Source organism: Lepidothrix coronata, unplaced genomic scaffold (genome assembly GCF_001604755.1).
Source record: "Lepidothrix coronata isolate B3197 unplaced genomic scaffold, Lepidothrix_coronata-1.0 Scaffold156, whole genome shotgun sequence".
NCBI classification, from domain to species: domain Eukaryota; kingdom Metazoa; phylum Chordata; class Aves; order Passeriformes; family Pipridae; genus Lepidothrix; species Lepidothrix coronata.
This window is the reverse complement of record NW_016690336.1, coordinates 1,003,705-1,017,257: the sequence shown is the minus strand read 5'-3', so window position 1 is coordinate 1,017,257 and position 13,553 is coordinate 1,003,705.

The window sequence follows — 13,553 nt, the reverse complement described above, 5'->3', positions numbered from 1 at the left end:
CTTTGTTTTCCTCCAGCTCCTCTGGGAGTAACCAACAATCCATATGGGGCTCTCTGACATCCAGAAACCCCCAGGAGCATCTTCCTTGCCACAGACTCATGGAATTTTCAGGCATCCCAGTTCCTGGGGAGGAAGGGACAGCCCAAGGCTGGATCTGGGTGATCATCTGGAGGGGAGATCTTTGAAACAGAGATTATTCTCACTTAATCAAAGAAATCTTTGGGGAAAAAAACCAGGCTTTTCCAGACCAAAGGCACTCAAATGTGGTCTCAGGTGCCTGAGTGATCCTGCTGTGTGTGAGGCACCAGGGGTGGGAAACCAAAAGTTTGAATCCTTGTTGAGGAGTGATGGATTCACAGCTCTTTCACTAAATGCTCAACCTCACTTGAATTTGCAGCTGCAGCTTCTTTTCTCTGCAGCCTGAAATGAATCTAAATATCCCTGACTTCAGGTGCTGGAGGAGGAGAAGGAGGATGTTTCTAGAAAAAAAAGAAGTGTTCAGTCCAGGAACCAGCTGTGATTGCTAAATTAGGAGATTTAGACAAACGGGGGGAAAAAAAAAAGGCAAAATGACTGAAAAGTTAAAAATACAGCCTGAAACGTGGAGTCTTCTGAGAGCTGCATTTCACCCTTCTTTGCTCTTGTCTAAACCAAGAATGAAGGGCACTGCAACTGCACACCAGGCCCACAGTGTCAATATTATGTAAAAGATGGAGGGCAGGAGGAGATAAACCAGCCCAAAACTCTCCTGTTTGGTGTCACACCCAAGATTTTGCAAAACCACCAGCATGAGTAAGTAATTTCTGGGACAAGGGCAAGGACCAGAGGCACAGAAGATGCTGCTCAGAAAAGGAAACATTTTCCTGCTCTTCTGTTAGTCATCAGCCTGAGGACAAGTTGATTATCCCAGTAATTGCTGACAAGGTATCAGTGTGATGCTGAGCTCCCAGAATGCTTGAGGGGCTTCTCCTAAAGAAATCCCACCTGGAGCCCTTTTCCAGCTGGTTGTGGTGGCCCAGGAAGGAAGGAACTGGGGGAACTGGTGAGTGTATCAAGCAGAGGATGTGCAGGTTGTTTCACCCAGCTCCTGAAGCGCTGGTGAGTCTCCTTAATCCGAGTTTCCATTTTAAAAGAGGGAATAGGAACTTCCAGGCAGGAGGATTTTACGCACAAGGACTTAACAGTTAAATTTATTCCTGGCTAAACTGAGGAGCCCAGAGTTATTAAAGCATGAAATTGCGCCAGTCAATTAAAGCGTCAATCATGGGCAGCCTCATTTAGGAGAGCTGCTTTAATCCCAGGAAAAGAACATTTTTTTTTTGGCCTAGTGAGGGAGAGCACGGTGTCTTGAAGTTGGTTTTAGCTGTCCCTCAGTTACTGTTCAGAGATTTGCCAATTTTTTTTTTTTTAATTTATTTATTTTTATTATTTGATATTTTCTGCTGTGCCCCTTCCAAGGTGACTCGTGCTCCGCTCAAGTAGAAACACAGATGTGATTTTGAGCTGGAGATGGAGTGACTCCAGTGGGCTACAGAGCAAACAAACAAGAAAACTAATCAAAGGGGCATTTAAACTGGCAAACATCAGAGTTCTGGGACATCTTTTGCTTTTAAGCAGATAGCAGATTCTTCTTTTGTTTTCAAAACTCGCCAATTAAATTATTCTGCTTGTCGCTTCGTGCAACACGTGTTTGTTTTATTTGCTTTTAGAGCCTTTTTTTTCCCCCCTCTGGGCTGAAATCCCAGGATGCTGACTGCACCACTGATATGTTTTGAACAAATGATGACTGTCATTTGGCCCTGGTTATGTAGAGCACATACCTGAGTGTAATGGATGAGAAACATGTTCAGAGGGGCTTTACTGGGAGTTGACTCTAAGCCTAGTGCTGGATACAATCTTTTATTCCTTATCCACTGAAACTCATGATAAAAAAAGGGTTTGGAGGAGAAACAGGAGTTCAGGGAGCCCAGAAATCTGACTTAAGTCGTAGGTGAAGCTTGGAGGAGAGGGACAGGAGCAGGAATTTTCCTTGGGCTGGAGGTATTTTGGAGGTGGGAACAGCTCTGGGAAGTGGTGTGAGGGTCAAACAGGTTGGTCAGGGCAGGAGGTGGTGGCTGAGCAGCCATCCAGTGACAGTCCTGGCAGTGGCATGAGCTGAGGGAAAGATTTGGGTGATTTGAGAATGAAACTCAGGCCCCAGGGCTGCTCTAGACCCGACTGACTGCAGTGGTCAGAGAATCTTTGCAGTGAGTCCTGCACCGGCACAGCTGCCCCTGGTGAAAGCCCTTGCCATGGGGCAGGACTGAGGTTGTTCACTGCAGAACAGGTTGGTTTGTGCTCAGGACATTGATACAAGTCTCATAGAATGGTTTGGGTTTAAAGGGACCTCAAAAATCCCCTGCTTGCACTGCCATGGGCAGGGACACCTTCCAGTATCCCAGCTTGCTCCAAGCCCCGTCCAACCTGGCCTTGGACACTTCCAGGGATCCAGGGGCAGCCACAGCTTTCCTGGACAACCTGTGCCAGGGCCTCGCCACCCTCACAGGGAAGAATTTCTTCCCAGTATCCCATCTAACACTGCCATTCCCCCTTTTTCTGTCATCACATACCCTTCTAAAACCTCCCTCTGACATCTTGGGAAGAGCCCATATACCAGTGTCCACGTTCTTTTGGTCACCTGTGTCCAGCAAATGGGCCCAAACCAGAACAGGGTAAGGGAGGAGGAACTAAGAATTTGTCTTGTAAGAGGAGATTTTTGACTTATCCCACCTGGGCAGTGAAAGCTGAGACGTCCTGTGATTGCTCTCTATAAATATCCTGAGCAGGGAGTGAAAGAAATAAAGCACCAGAAACAAAGAGCCACCTCATGGAAAGGTCCTGCTGCCAAGCTGGAGACTGCCCAGACCTCGTGGTGAAGGGATCCAGGCTGGGCTGGGGAGGGGGCACCTTGGGCAACACCTTTGTGAGGGTCTGAGAAGCTCCTGAAGGGGTAACACGTGGGGGGAGCTCATTCTCCAGCTTGGCCTTGGGGCACCCCAGAAAGGTGTTGTGTAACAGGGTGTCCGTGGGGTGCCCAGGAGGTCCCCCCCACTCCTCCAGCCCTTACACTGTAAGGAAAATAATCCCACTGCACGCTTTGCAGGGGGATGAGAGACTAAATCCAGCTCCCAGGGAAGAGCACTGAGGTGTGACAGTGATTGGAGCGTTATATATACCTGAGACAGTTGCATTTAGCTGTAATTTGCAGTATTAAAACCAAGCCTATTTAATTACTAGGCTGCAGACTATTTTTTCCCGTTCCCACCTGCGGTGAGATATTGTGAGAGGGGGAAAAAATAGCACATGTGCAAAGAAAGCCTTAATAAAAGCTTTGGAGGATTGTAAGTGGGTCTCATCTCTGTAGGTAGCAAGGAAACTTTTCTTGCTACTATGAGAAAATTTTCCAAGGCTGGCTCTTTGATTTATTGTCCAGATCCTAAACTGGAGTATTTCTGTCTTGGTTCTGGCAGTAAGAAGTGCTAAGTGTGAGATGTCCACATTGTTTTTCATTTTGCTGATAGATGTTTTGACAACCAAGAGACTTTTTCACTATGATCTCTTTTTTTTTTGTTTTTCATCACTTATTTTTATAGGACATTGGGGTGGGGGTGGGGAGAGAACTGAACTTCCCATCAGCTCGTGGCGTTGTGTCAGTCAGAAAGATGTTTTTTGGTTAAATCCCAAATAATGCCTTCTCAGCTTTCTAAAAGCTGTGATAATTTTGAAGTGTCACTGACTTAGTCCTTGTGGCGTGCAGTATGTTGTGAGTGTGTATTTTTAATCCCTGAATTAAAACAAAGATTGCCCCTGATGACCTCATTTGAGCCTGGTTGGGCCCTCCTGGGTCAGCTTTGACCCTAATTTGTCACATTAGTGATTCTGAGTAAGGTGTGGCTCAAGGAGCCACATCTTTTGGGTCAGTGCCTCGTCCCAAGGGGATGTTGATGTCCCACAGCCCCCCTGGGTACTTTGACATGGCCAGATGAGCATTTGTGCACCTGTCACATCCAAATTAAACCATGGACTGCTCTAAATGGCCACTTCAAGATCTTGAGCTGGGCAGAGGAGTGGAAAACCATGTGCTGGGCCAAGGCTCTCCCTGGGTATCTCCTGATGCAGAAGGAAGTGGAGATGCACCCAAGGAGACCCAACTGCTGCAGGATGGACACTGATCTAGAGCATCACCTCCATCCCAGGCCTTTGAGAGCCTTTGAGAGTTTCCAGCAAACACTGAAGTACTTGCAATTTTCCATAAAGACCCATCTTAACACAGAATGGGTTGGGTTGGAAGGGACCTTAAAGTTCCACTCCCTGCCATGGGCAGGGACACCTTCCACCAGCCCAGGTCGCTCCAAGCCCCATCCAACCTGACCTTGGACACTTCCAGGAATCCAGGGGCACCTAACTTGTACCAGGGCCTCCCTACCCTCTCAGCCAAGAATTTCTTCCCAATATCCCATCTATCCTTGCCCTCTGGCACTGGGAAGCCATTCCCCCCTGTCCTGTCCCTCCATGGCTTGTCCCCAGTCCCTCTCCAGCTCTCCTGGAGCCCCTTTAGGCCCTGCCAGGGGCTCTCAGCTCTCCCTGGAGCCTTCTCTTCTCCAGGTGAATTCCCCCAGCTCTCCCAGCCTGTCTTCATCACAGAGCTGTTCCAGCCCTCAGAGCATCCTCCTGATCATTATTCCTCTCTGATTTTCTGTGCTAGGAATTGCAAGATGTCTCACCCATTCTGTGGTCTGATTTTAATGGTGTTACTGACACAGACCAAGGCAGTCCTTATATATGTGGGACTTCTGGGTCAAAACACTTGGCATAATTTTCACCCAGCTTTCCAAGACACAATTACAGCTCAAGTTGTGGAAGAGTTACACACATGGTAGGATTCATCCATTCAAATTCAGATACCTCCAGCACAGACATCTGCTCTCAGCAAGTCCCCCGGGCTCTCTTTAAAATGTCTGAAAAAAAAAAAAAAGCAGCCAGTTTAGGGTGAAATTAATGTCATACACAGCAGAAATCTGCATTTGGTCAGGAAAATAACTTCCTAACTTTATTTCTCCCCAGCAGTTGCAATGGGGCCATTGTGTGATTACCTTAAGCATGAACAGAAATCCAAAATTAAATGTTTGCACCTGTTTCTGTGTTCCATGGAGAGTTGCAAATTGAGTGCTGATGAAGAGAAGCATTTTGGTGACTCTGAACACGAGATAAGTGAGTGGAGATAATCTGTGTGTTGCTGCAAGGATTTGGGAAGCCATCGCTGGTTGGGTCTGGGAAAGGCAAAGGAAGCTAATTTTCTAGCCAGTTAGGTTCATGTTCTTTTGAAGCATTCCCTGAAAGAAATTCAAGGCAACATCGAGCCTTTTATGTCTAGACACCTATCTCCTATAAAGTTTAGATCCTAAAATGCTCTCCTGGCAATGGGCTGGAGGAAGGAGATGTCTCTGTCGTGCTGTGATGTGACCCAGAAGAAGAGAGGGAGTGTGGCCTCTTCAAAGAAAGGCAGCTGATGCCTTTTAGCTCCTTTTCCCTCTGCTGAATTATTGCTGCTGCTCTGACAAAGCCCTTTGTGATGGTCTGAACCCAGTTCCTAAATTCCGGATTACGGGAGCGAACTCGGGCGCTGGAGCCGCGAGTCGAAGGTTGGGGCCGATATCTGGGCAAGTAGCGGTTCCAGAGGAGCAGTTCAGACACACAACATTTTCCTGCCAATTCTTGCACGGGGAGGATGCCAGAAGAGCATCTCCCCAGGCCTGACATGCCCTAAATATTGCCTTTCACAACCATCCATCGGAGCATGCGCTGCTTTGGGTGCCAACCTGCCTTCGGCACCGGCCGTGCCCAAGGTTTCCTCACCTTTCGGTCGGAGAACAACCTTTTCCCTCATTCCAAAGTGTTACTGGAGTAGGGAAAAGCCCACTTCCCCTCCTTTTTCAGCTCTTTTTGGTGATTTAGGACACTGGACAATAAAATTCAAACCTAATAATGGGATTGTTGTTGATGTATCGATTCACTCTACATCTGGTGGTTGGACTGGTTTATTCTTCTCTCGACTCAGTGGTTCATCTTTGTTGATCTGTCTTTCCTTGAACCTTTTTAAAAACATATATTAGTGACTTTGACAAAAACTATGTACTATATTACAAAAAAACCCCCAGAGGTGAAAAGGCACTACATCACACTGGTTTTAACAAACAACACATCCAAAATTGCCGTTTGTTTGATTTTCTTTCCCTGATCTTTGGTTCTGGCAGCGTTTTCTCAAAGCGATATTTCTGCTTTCTCTGTTACATCTCTATTAGTCCTGCTGACATTTTTCTAACCACAGATGCAACCCTAGATCCTTCCTCAAAAATGTATTACAGGGTGTTTGCTTATTAGAAAACAACCTTGCGTTGTGAACTAGTGGGGCAGGAAAAGTGTGAATTAGCTGTTGGAGGGTCTTTGGGCTAAGAACTGATGGTGCCAAGGATTTTCAGGTTAGGAGCAGTTCTCAGAACTGTATTAGGTGCCCAGGAGAAAAATGCTGCTTTTAAAAAATTATTATTATTTCCCTCCCGGTGCTCTTTCATGCTTTTTGGTGTTCCTGATGTTCAGCTGAGGACTCATCATTGTTAGACACTGGGTCTCTCCTCCTTTCTTCTCCCAGCGCTTTTCCACCGTACCAGGAGGATGTTGTATCCTGGCCTGGCTCTGAGAGCTGAGGCAGCCCCAACTCTTATCCAAGGAGCTGTTTGAGTTGTTTCCCCATGGATGCTGTGCTGGCAGGGCCATGCACAGGTCGGGGAGGAGGGCTGGGTGAGCCATCAGTGGTCTCCAGGGTCCTGGATCCTCGGGCTGCATCCCAGGAACAAGGTGCCCGCGGGCACACCCGTCTGTTTCCACGCTGGATTTGTTCTTGCTCAGGGCTGTTGGCATTTTGATGTCTCTTGAAGATACAACAGCCAATTGACTCTTGAGAAGTGACAGCGCTAAACTCTGATTAATGTCTCCAAGGATAGTCAACCAGAAGCGTTTCCTCTGAGCTGCATCGATTTCCATATGTAGCTCAGACTTTTTTTGACAATGCTATAGAAATGTGGTGCTTGGAAAAAACGTGGCTTGTTATCAGGAATATTTCTCCTTCAGCCTTTAAGAAGGGATGAAAAAAAAAACAAACCTCCCAAAGCTCTGTATAAAGATCCTGGAATATTAGTTTCTGTAGTAATTAACAGGTGACTGTTCAGCACTCTCCCAGGCAACCCATACCTGAGGGTTTAGGTTCTCATTCAGGAGCCCTGCACACAGTCTTGAGGTGGGAAGGAGCATGGAAACAAGTTAAAGACTAGTGGAAACCAGGTAATCCACATGCAGCTTTGCTGGGACGTTGCAAGACCACCTCTTACTGCTCCTAATTTACCAAAGAATCATGGAATATCCTAAATTGGAAGGGACCCACAAGGATCATCCAGTCCAACTCCTGGCTCTGCTCAGACACCCCAACAATCCCTCCCTGTCCCTGAGGGCGTTGTCCAAACTCTCCTGGCAGCCCAGGGCGTTGTCCAAACTCTCCTGGCAGCCCTCCCCACTGCCCTGGGGAGCCTGTTCAGTGCCCAACCACCCTCTGGGGGAAGAACCTTTTCCTGAGATCCAACCTAAACCTCCCCTAACACGACTTCAGGCCATTCCCTGGGTCCTGTCACTGCTCACAGAGAGCAGAGATCGGAGCTGACCCTTGTGAGGAAGCTGCAGACCCTGATGAAGTCTGACCTTACTCTCCTCTTCTTCAGGCTGAAGAAGCCAAGTGACCTCAGCCTTTCCTTTCCTCTAGACCCATCACCATCTCCATAGCCCTGCTGTGGACACTCTCTAATGGCTTTATAACCTTTTTATACTGTGGCACCAATTTAGCGAGAGCATCTTCCAGAGCCGTGGCTGCACTTCCCGTGGCCGTGCTCACACCAGGCACTCGACAGAAGCTGCTGTCCAAAGCTTCAGCCCGGGACTGAGGTGACCCAGCCATTTCACAGTCTGGAAGGGCACATTTGGCATTCGGATTGTCTGCATTGCACAGACAAATCACAGGCTCCGAGTGGAGCCCTCCCGAGCCGCGCTCCCGATTTACGAGCTCACGGCTGTGTTGTCACAGCCTGTCACCAAGTGCCTGGCATCCGGCCACTCTTTCCTCCCTCTTTTCCTAATTGCTGTGTTAACAGACCACTGACCACCTTCAAAAGGGTCAAAGAACCGAAGTGAGGAGTGGTAGAGAGGCTGAAAAAGTGGGTCCAAATCAGGCAGCTTTTATCCGGCCTTTTCCCATCGCCCGGAAGGAGTTAATTTTCAGTGTCTTGTGCAAGTGCTGCGAGTTTCCAGCTCTCCACTAGCCCGGCACACACGCTGCAGCCTGGAAAGATTTGTCTTTTTTTTAATTGCTAGAGCAGCTATTTGGCAAGTGGTGCAGCAGCAGACGAGAGTCCTGCTGCTGCTGTCCAAGGTCCGTGTGCTTGGCGGGGGGAGCGGGAAAACGCGCGGCGCGTGGAGGCTGCCAGGACTGAGAGGATCTGAAATAGTCTGGGATGTGGCTGCCTTGGAGGGGAAGGTTTAGGCCTTGGACTCAGCCCCTTGGTGCTGAAACACAGCAGGGTTAGCACAGAAATACTGGGGGCTTGTCTGGGTGTAATAGTATCCATATATCCTGACTCTGTCGGTGTCTCTGGGATGGTTCTTCTCACTGCTTTCCCACCCTGGTGATGTTTTTCTCCGGCAGTCAGAGGACATGGAGCTCAGCTGTGTTTGTGTTGTCCTCCCTCGGGTTGGATGTCAGACCCTGTGTTGGTTTAGGCTGCAGAGAGAGCTCCTCTCCCACCCAGACTGGGACACCAAGCCATGGTGCACCTCCACCTTATAGAATCACACACTGGTTTGGGTTGGAAGGGGCCTTAAAGGTCATCCAGTTCCACTCCCTGCCATGGGCAGGGACACCTTCCATTAGTCCATGTTGTTCCAAGCCCCATCCAACCTGGCCTTGACCTTCTCCACATCCCCTGCCCAGGAACCCCATTCATGTCTATCACCAGTAAATCCTGCCCTGGTCCAGCTGCCACCACCTGTGAGCTTCTCCTTCCACCGCAGGGTCAACCTCTTGGGTTCACACGTTCCATCACAGAGCCAAAAAACCCTTCCAGGGGTTGTTTTACCACAGGAGGCGCTGCCTTTCCCCCATTTTTTTTTTTTTTCAGGGAGCTGTGATACTCTTGCCACAGAAGGGCAGATATCTCAAATAAACATGTGGAAACAACCCAGATGAGAGTTTTTGTGTGTTGTAAGCAGGTGCCCACTCAGATGACCAAGGGACCAAGTGCAAGGCTCACCCAGGGAGAACTATTGATGCAGCCAAGGAGAGCTAAAGAAAACTGAGTGTTTGCAAGAGAGATTCAGTTCTTCTCAGATAAAGGCATTTGTGCAACATCATCTTTCTACTCCAGCTTTCTTCTTGATTTTGTTTTGTCTGAGATTGTAGGTTCTGCGTGGAAGATTTTGTCATTAAAAAAAAGTGGAATCACCAGAGCAGAGCAGTCTCCTTTCTCCCCTGTGTGCCAGTGCTGAGAAAGGCTGGAAATGGCTGGAAAAACTCCTTGAAAGTGTTCAAGGCCAGGTTGGACTGGGCTTGGAGCAACCTGGTCTGGGGGAAAGTGTCTCTGCCATGGCAGGGGGTTGAACTGGATGATCTTTAAGGTCCCTTCCAACCTAAATCATCCTGGTTTTTTATGAAATACCCACTTTTTGCCTTGACTATGGCTTTAAAATTACTTTTGAGCAGTGACCTGCCCGTTCATTTGGTGTTATTGGGGTTTTGCTTAAGTTCTGTCCCAGAGTGATGCACAAGAGGAAGAAAAGGGATAGAAGCAGGCAACTAAAGATCCTGCACTGTGAATATGAAACGTGTCCAGATTAAAATGGCAATAAAACAAACAAAGAAAACCAGTTTCTTACATAAGAACACAGGTGGAAAGTGTCGTGGGGCTGACTCTCAGTTTTACTGACATGTGACTCAGAAGGCTCAAAACAGAAAAAGCTTTTCCACATGGTAGGTAGGAGATCTGTAGATTGTCTTGCCAAAAAAAATATGGAAATAAATATTTACATATGTTTGAGTGGGAAACTACACAAATCATCCAAATCATAAAATACTGAAGTTGGAAGGGAAACCTGGAGGCTTCTGAATCTGTGTCGTGCTCAGAGCAAAGACACCTCCAGGATTAGGTCAGGTTGGTCAAGGCCTGACCCAGCTGAGGTTTGAATATGGCCAAAGAAAGTGATTCCCCCACCTTTCTGCATCCATCTTCCCCAAAATTCCCCTCAGGGCACTGGTTGGCCATCATTAGCCTTCTCCTTGCCAAGCTCAGCAGTGCCCTGGGTGTCAGGTCCTGCCCCAGCCTGGGCTGTTATGTGGGTTGCCCAATCCCAGATGGAAGATTTGGCATTTTCCCATGGGAAAACAGGGGGTTACACCGAGCCTTGCACAGAAACCATGTCTAAACAGGGAATTTCCTGAACTAAACAAGGTTGGATGCTTTGAGTGTAGTGGAGAGTGGGAAGGCAGGTGATCCAGACTGTCCTTGTCCTAATAATTTTCCCAAGGCCTATCCTACTGTTGGAAAAGGAATTGTGGGTTGAATCCCTTTAATTTCAAAAGGCAGAATATGGCAAAGGGCTGCAAAATCCCAGCTGTCCTGCAGAGGGTGAATAGGGATAATCACTCCTTCTCCTTCCTAATGCAAGGATTAGCCAGGGCCTAAAGAGCTCAGCAGATGGCAGGTTTACAAGAGTGAAGGGAGACACTTCTTTACCTAAAAAATAACGAAATCCTTGAGCTTGGGATGGCAGAGGGGGAAAAACTTAAATAGGGTGGGAGGAGAGCACGGATTGGAGGTTATTAAACACGCCAAGGCCACTTTGGGTCCCTGAACCTTTAATTGGTGGGGCAAGGAAGGATCCCACAACAGGTTTGTTGGCCTGCCTGTGTAAGAATCCACCACTGCTCTGTGTTCCAGGCAGGATCCCGGGCTGGATCATCTCCCAGTCTGATGTGGTCGATGTGACATTGTCACCAGGAGGTGGAAGAGGTGGCAGGGCTCCCGTGGGCACGAAGAACACGGTGGGTTTGCTGAGCTGCCCCTGCAAATCCCCAGCACTTACCCATCAGCCAAACCTATCTGAGAAGTGCTGAGCTCAGGCAGTGGGGGGATTGAGGCTTTTTGGGGGGAGACACCCAGGCTTCAACCCCCTTGAGCTTCTTGGTGCATCTCTGCCTGAGCCCGCCTGGCTTTGCTCAACGTCGGTATCAAAAACCTACAGACCCCAGCTGGGGGGGTTTGTCAAAACTGCCTCTTCTCCCCAGATCACTCTGCCCAAATTCCTGGATGAATTTCCCTTGCACAGGGAGCGGAATAAAAAGCTGATTTGTGACCTACTCATTTTCTGCCTGAATTAGTTCAATTTTCTCCGCCCGAGGCTCCTCATTCTTCTCCACTGTGTTGCTGTTGCCCTGCTGGGACTCCCTCATTGTCCAAGAAAACTTCCTCTTCTCCTCCTAAATTGATGATTTTCTCCCTGGGCTCACATTTTTGCCTAAACAGGGACTCTTTTAGAGCTAATTTCTCTTCAACCTCACACAGTTTTGTTAGCACACGTGTACGTGCTAAAATCGGTTTCAAAATGGCTCAGATTTATCTTAAGCCAGGTTTGTTGGTTTTTTTGTTTGTTTTTGCAGATGCCAAATGCATTGATTCCTGTCTGATTAAAATAATTAAAAAAACAAACCCTACAGAGTATTTTCAGCATGATTTAGTGGCTCATCTACAAGGATCTTGACTGGCTTAACTAAATGGTTGATGCTCACTCGTGCGTGGAAAAGTCCTTGGTGTCTTTGCATGCACATTATTTTATCCAACCTAAACACAATTTAATCTTGGGGAGATAAAAAGCAAGAGTTTAGGCTGATGTTCAAAGTTTGAGTCAATAACTACTGGGAAAAATCCTGCAAGCCATCTCATTATTTTTTGAGCAAAATGTTTGGTTTCAGTGAAGCTGTTGTGTTTAAATACTCCTGGGTGCAAACTCTTGGAATGGTTTCTTGGAAGAAAGCTTTTCTTTCAAATGTTTCTACAGCTAAAAATGAAAATATAAGGGAAAAAATTGTCAGATGAGCCTCGAGTGCAACAAAACATTCAATTCCAAGTCAAAGAAAACATTGGGAGTTTTTAAGACAAATAAATCATTTTGCTCGATTCCTTGCTTAGAAGAATTTTGGGTTTGGGATCATCCAGGGTCATATTTTTTTCCCTTACTGTTTTTATTCTGGAAGAACCATCAAACCAGAAAAAACAGTATTTGTCTGATTTAATTAAAAAAGCTCAAATACTGTTTCATGGCTCTTTTGCAGAACACTTTTAAGCAGCGCTAGAAATACCATCAGCATAGGGATGTTAAGTGGAATTAAACAAGATTATAATTGTTGAAGGCAGTTTTCGAATTCCTAATACAGAAAATAAGTAAAATGGTTTCCCTCTGACCTCAGGCATATAAATAAATACACTGCAGCAGGACAACCAGCCTGGATGTGAAATGGGCTGGCCTGGGGCTCTCATATCCCGAGGAGACAGTTGGAATTAGCAGCTGGTTAGTTCTAATCCAGACAGCTCTGTCAAAAGGGCACTGAGGGCTCCGTGGCAGGGAAGGAGCTGCAGGAACCGAGGGAGGAAATCGGACCCTGCAGGAGCTTCGTGTCCCTGTGGCAGGAACAGAACCAGCAACAGAAGCAGCTGCTGCCAAGATGCTGTGTCAGAGGGGATGATGGCCCGCAGCGCTCTGGGGGAGGAAAGGGGTTGTTTTTGTTGAGCAGGCCCTTTGAGATGGGCAGTCAGACCATTCCCTGGAGATGGGGAGCGTGGGGGCTCGGAAGCAGAAGCGTCAGGAGAAGTTGCAACCGTGGTGAGCAGCAAGTGCACTGAGGGGAACACACAGCGCCGAGGGAAAGCAGAGGGGTGGCGCAGAACAAGCCTATGTGGAACCAGGAGCATGTGTCGTGCCTTCTCCCATCTCGTTGTGTCTGTGGGGTCTGTGGTTTGGGGAGTGCAGGACCACAGGACATCCCAGGGGCACCACTCGGGTTTGGCTGGGCAACAACATCTGTCTTGGGCAGAGTGGTAGAGGACAGGCCCTTGCTGCTGGTGTGACTGGATGTTGTGCTGCTCCTGGACAGGGACAGCAGCCTCTGAGCAGCAGGGAAAAGGGACTGAACGTGGCTGCTGTGCCTTCAGCAAACAGCCTGGTCCAGGAAAACCCAACACTGACACATAACGATAGGTAACAAACCATGGGAGAAAGATGGGTAGAAAGCTGTGAAAAGCCTTAGCAAAATCACTCACTCCTCTTCAAAGAGCTCCTGCCCGGAATAGCAGGTGAAGCAGGGCTCCAGCTACACCCTTAGGATCACTCCTGATTATGTGCTCCTTCAAATCTCTTTGCTGTCT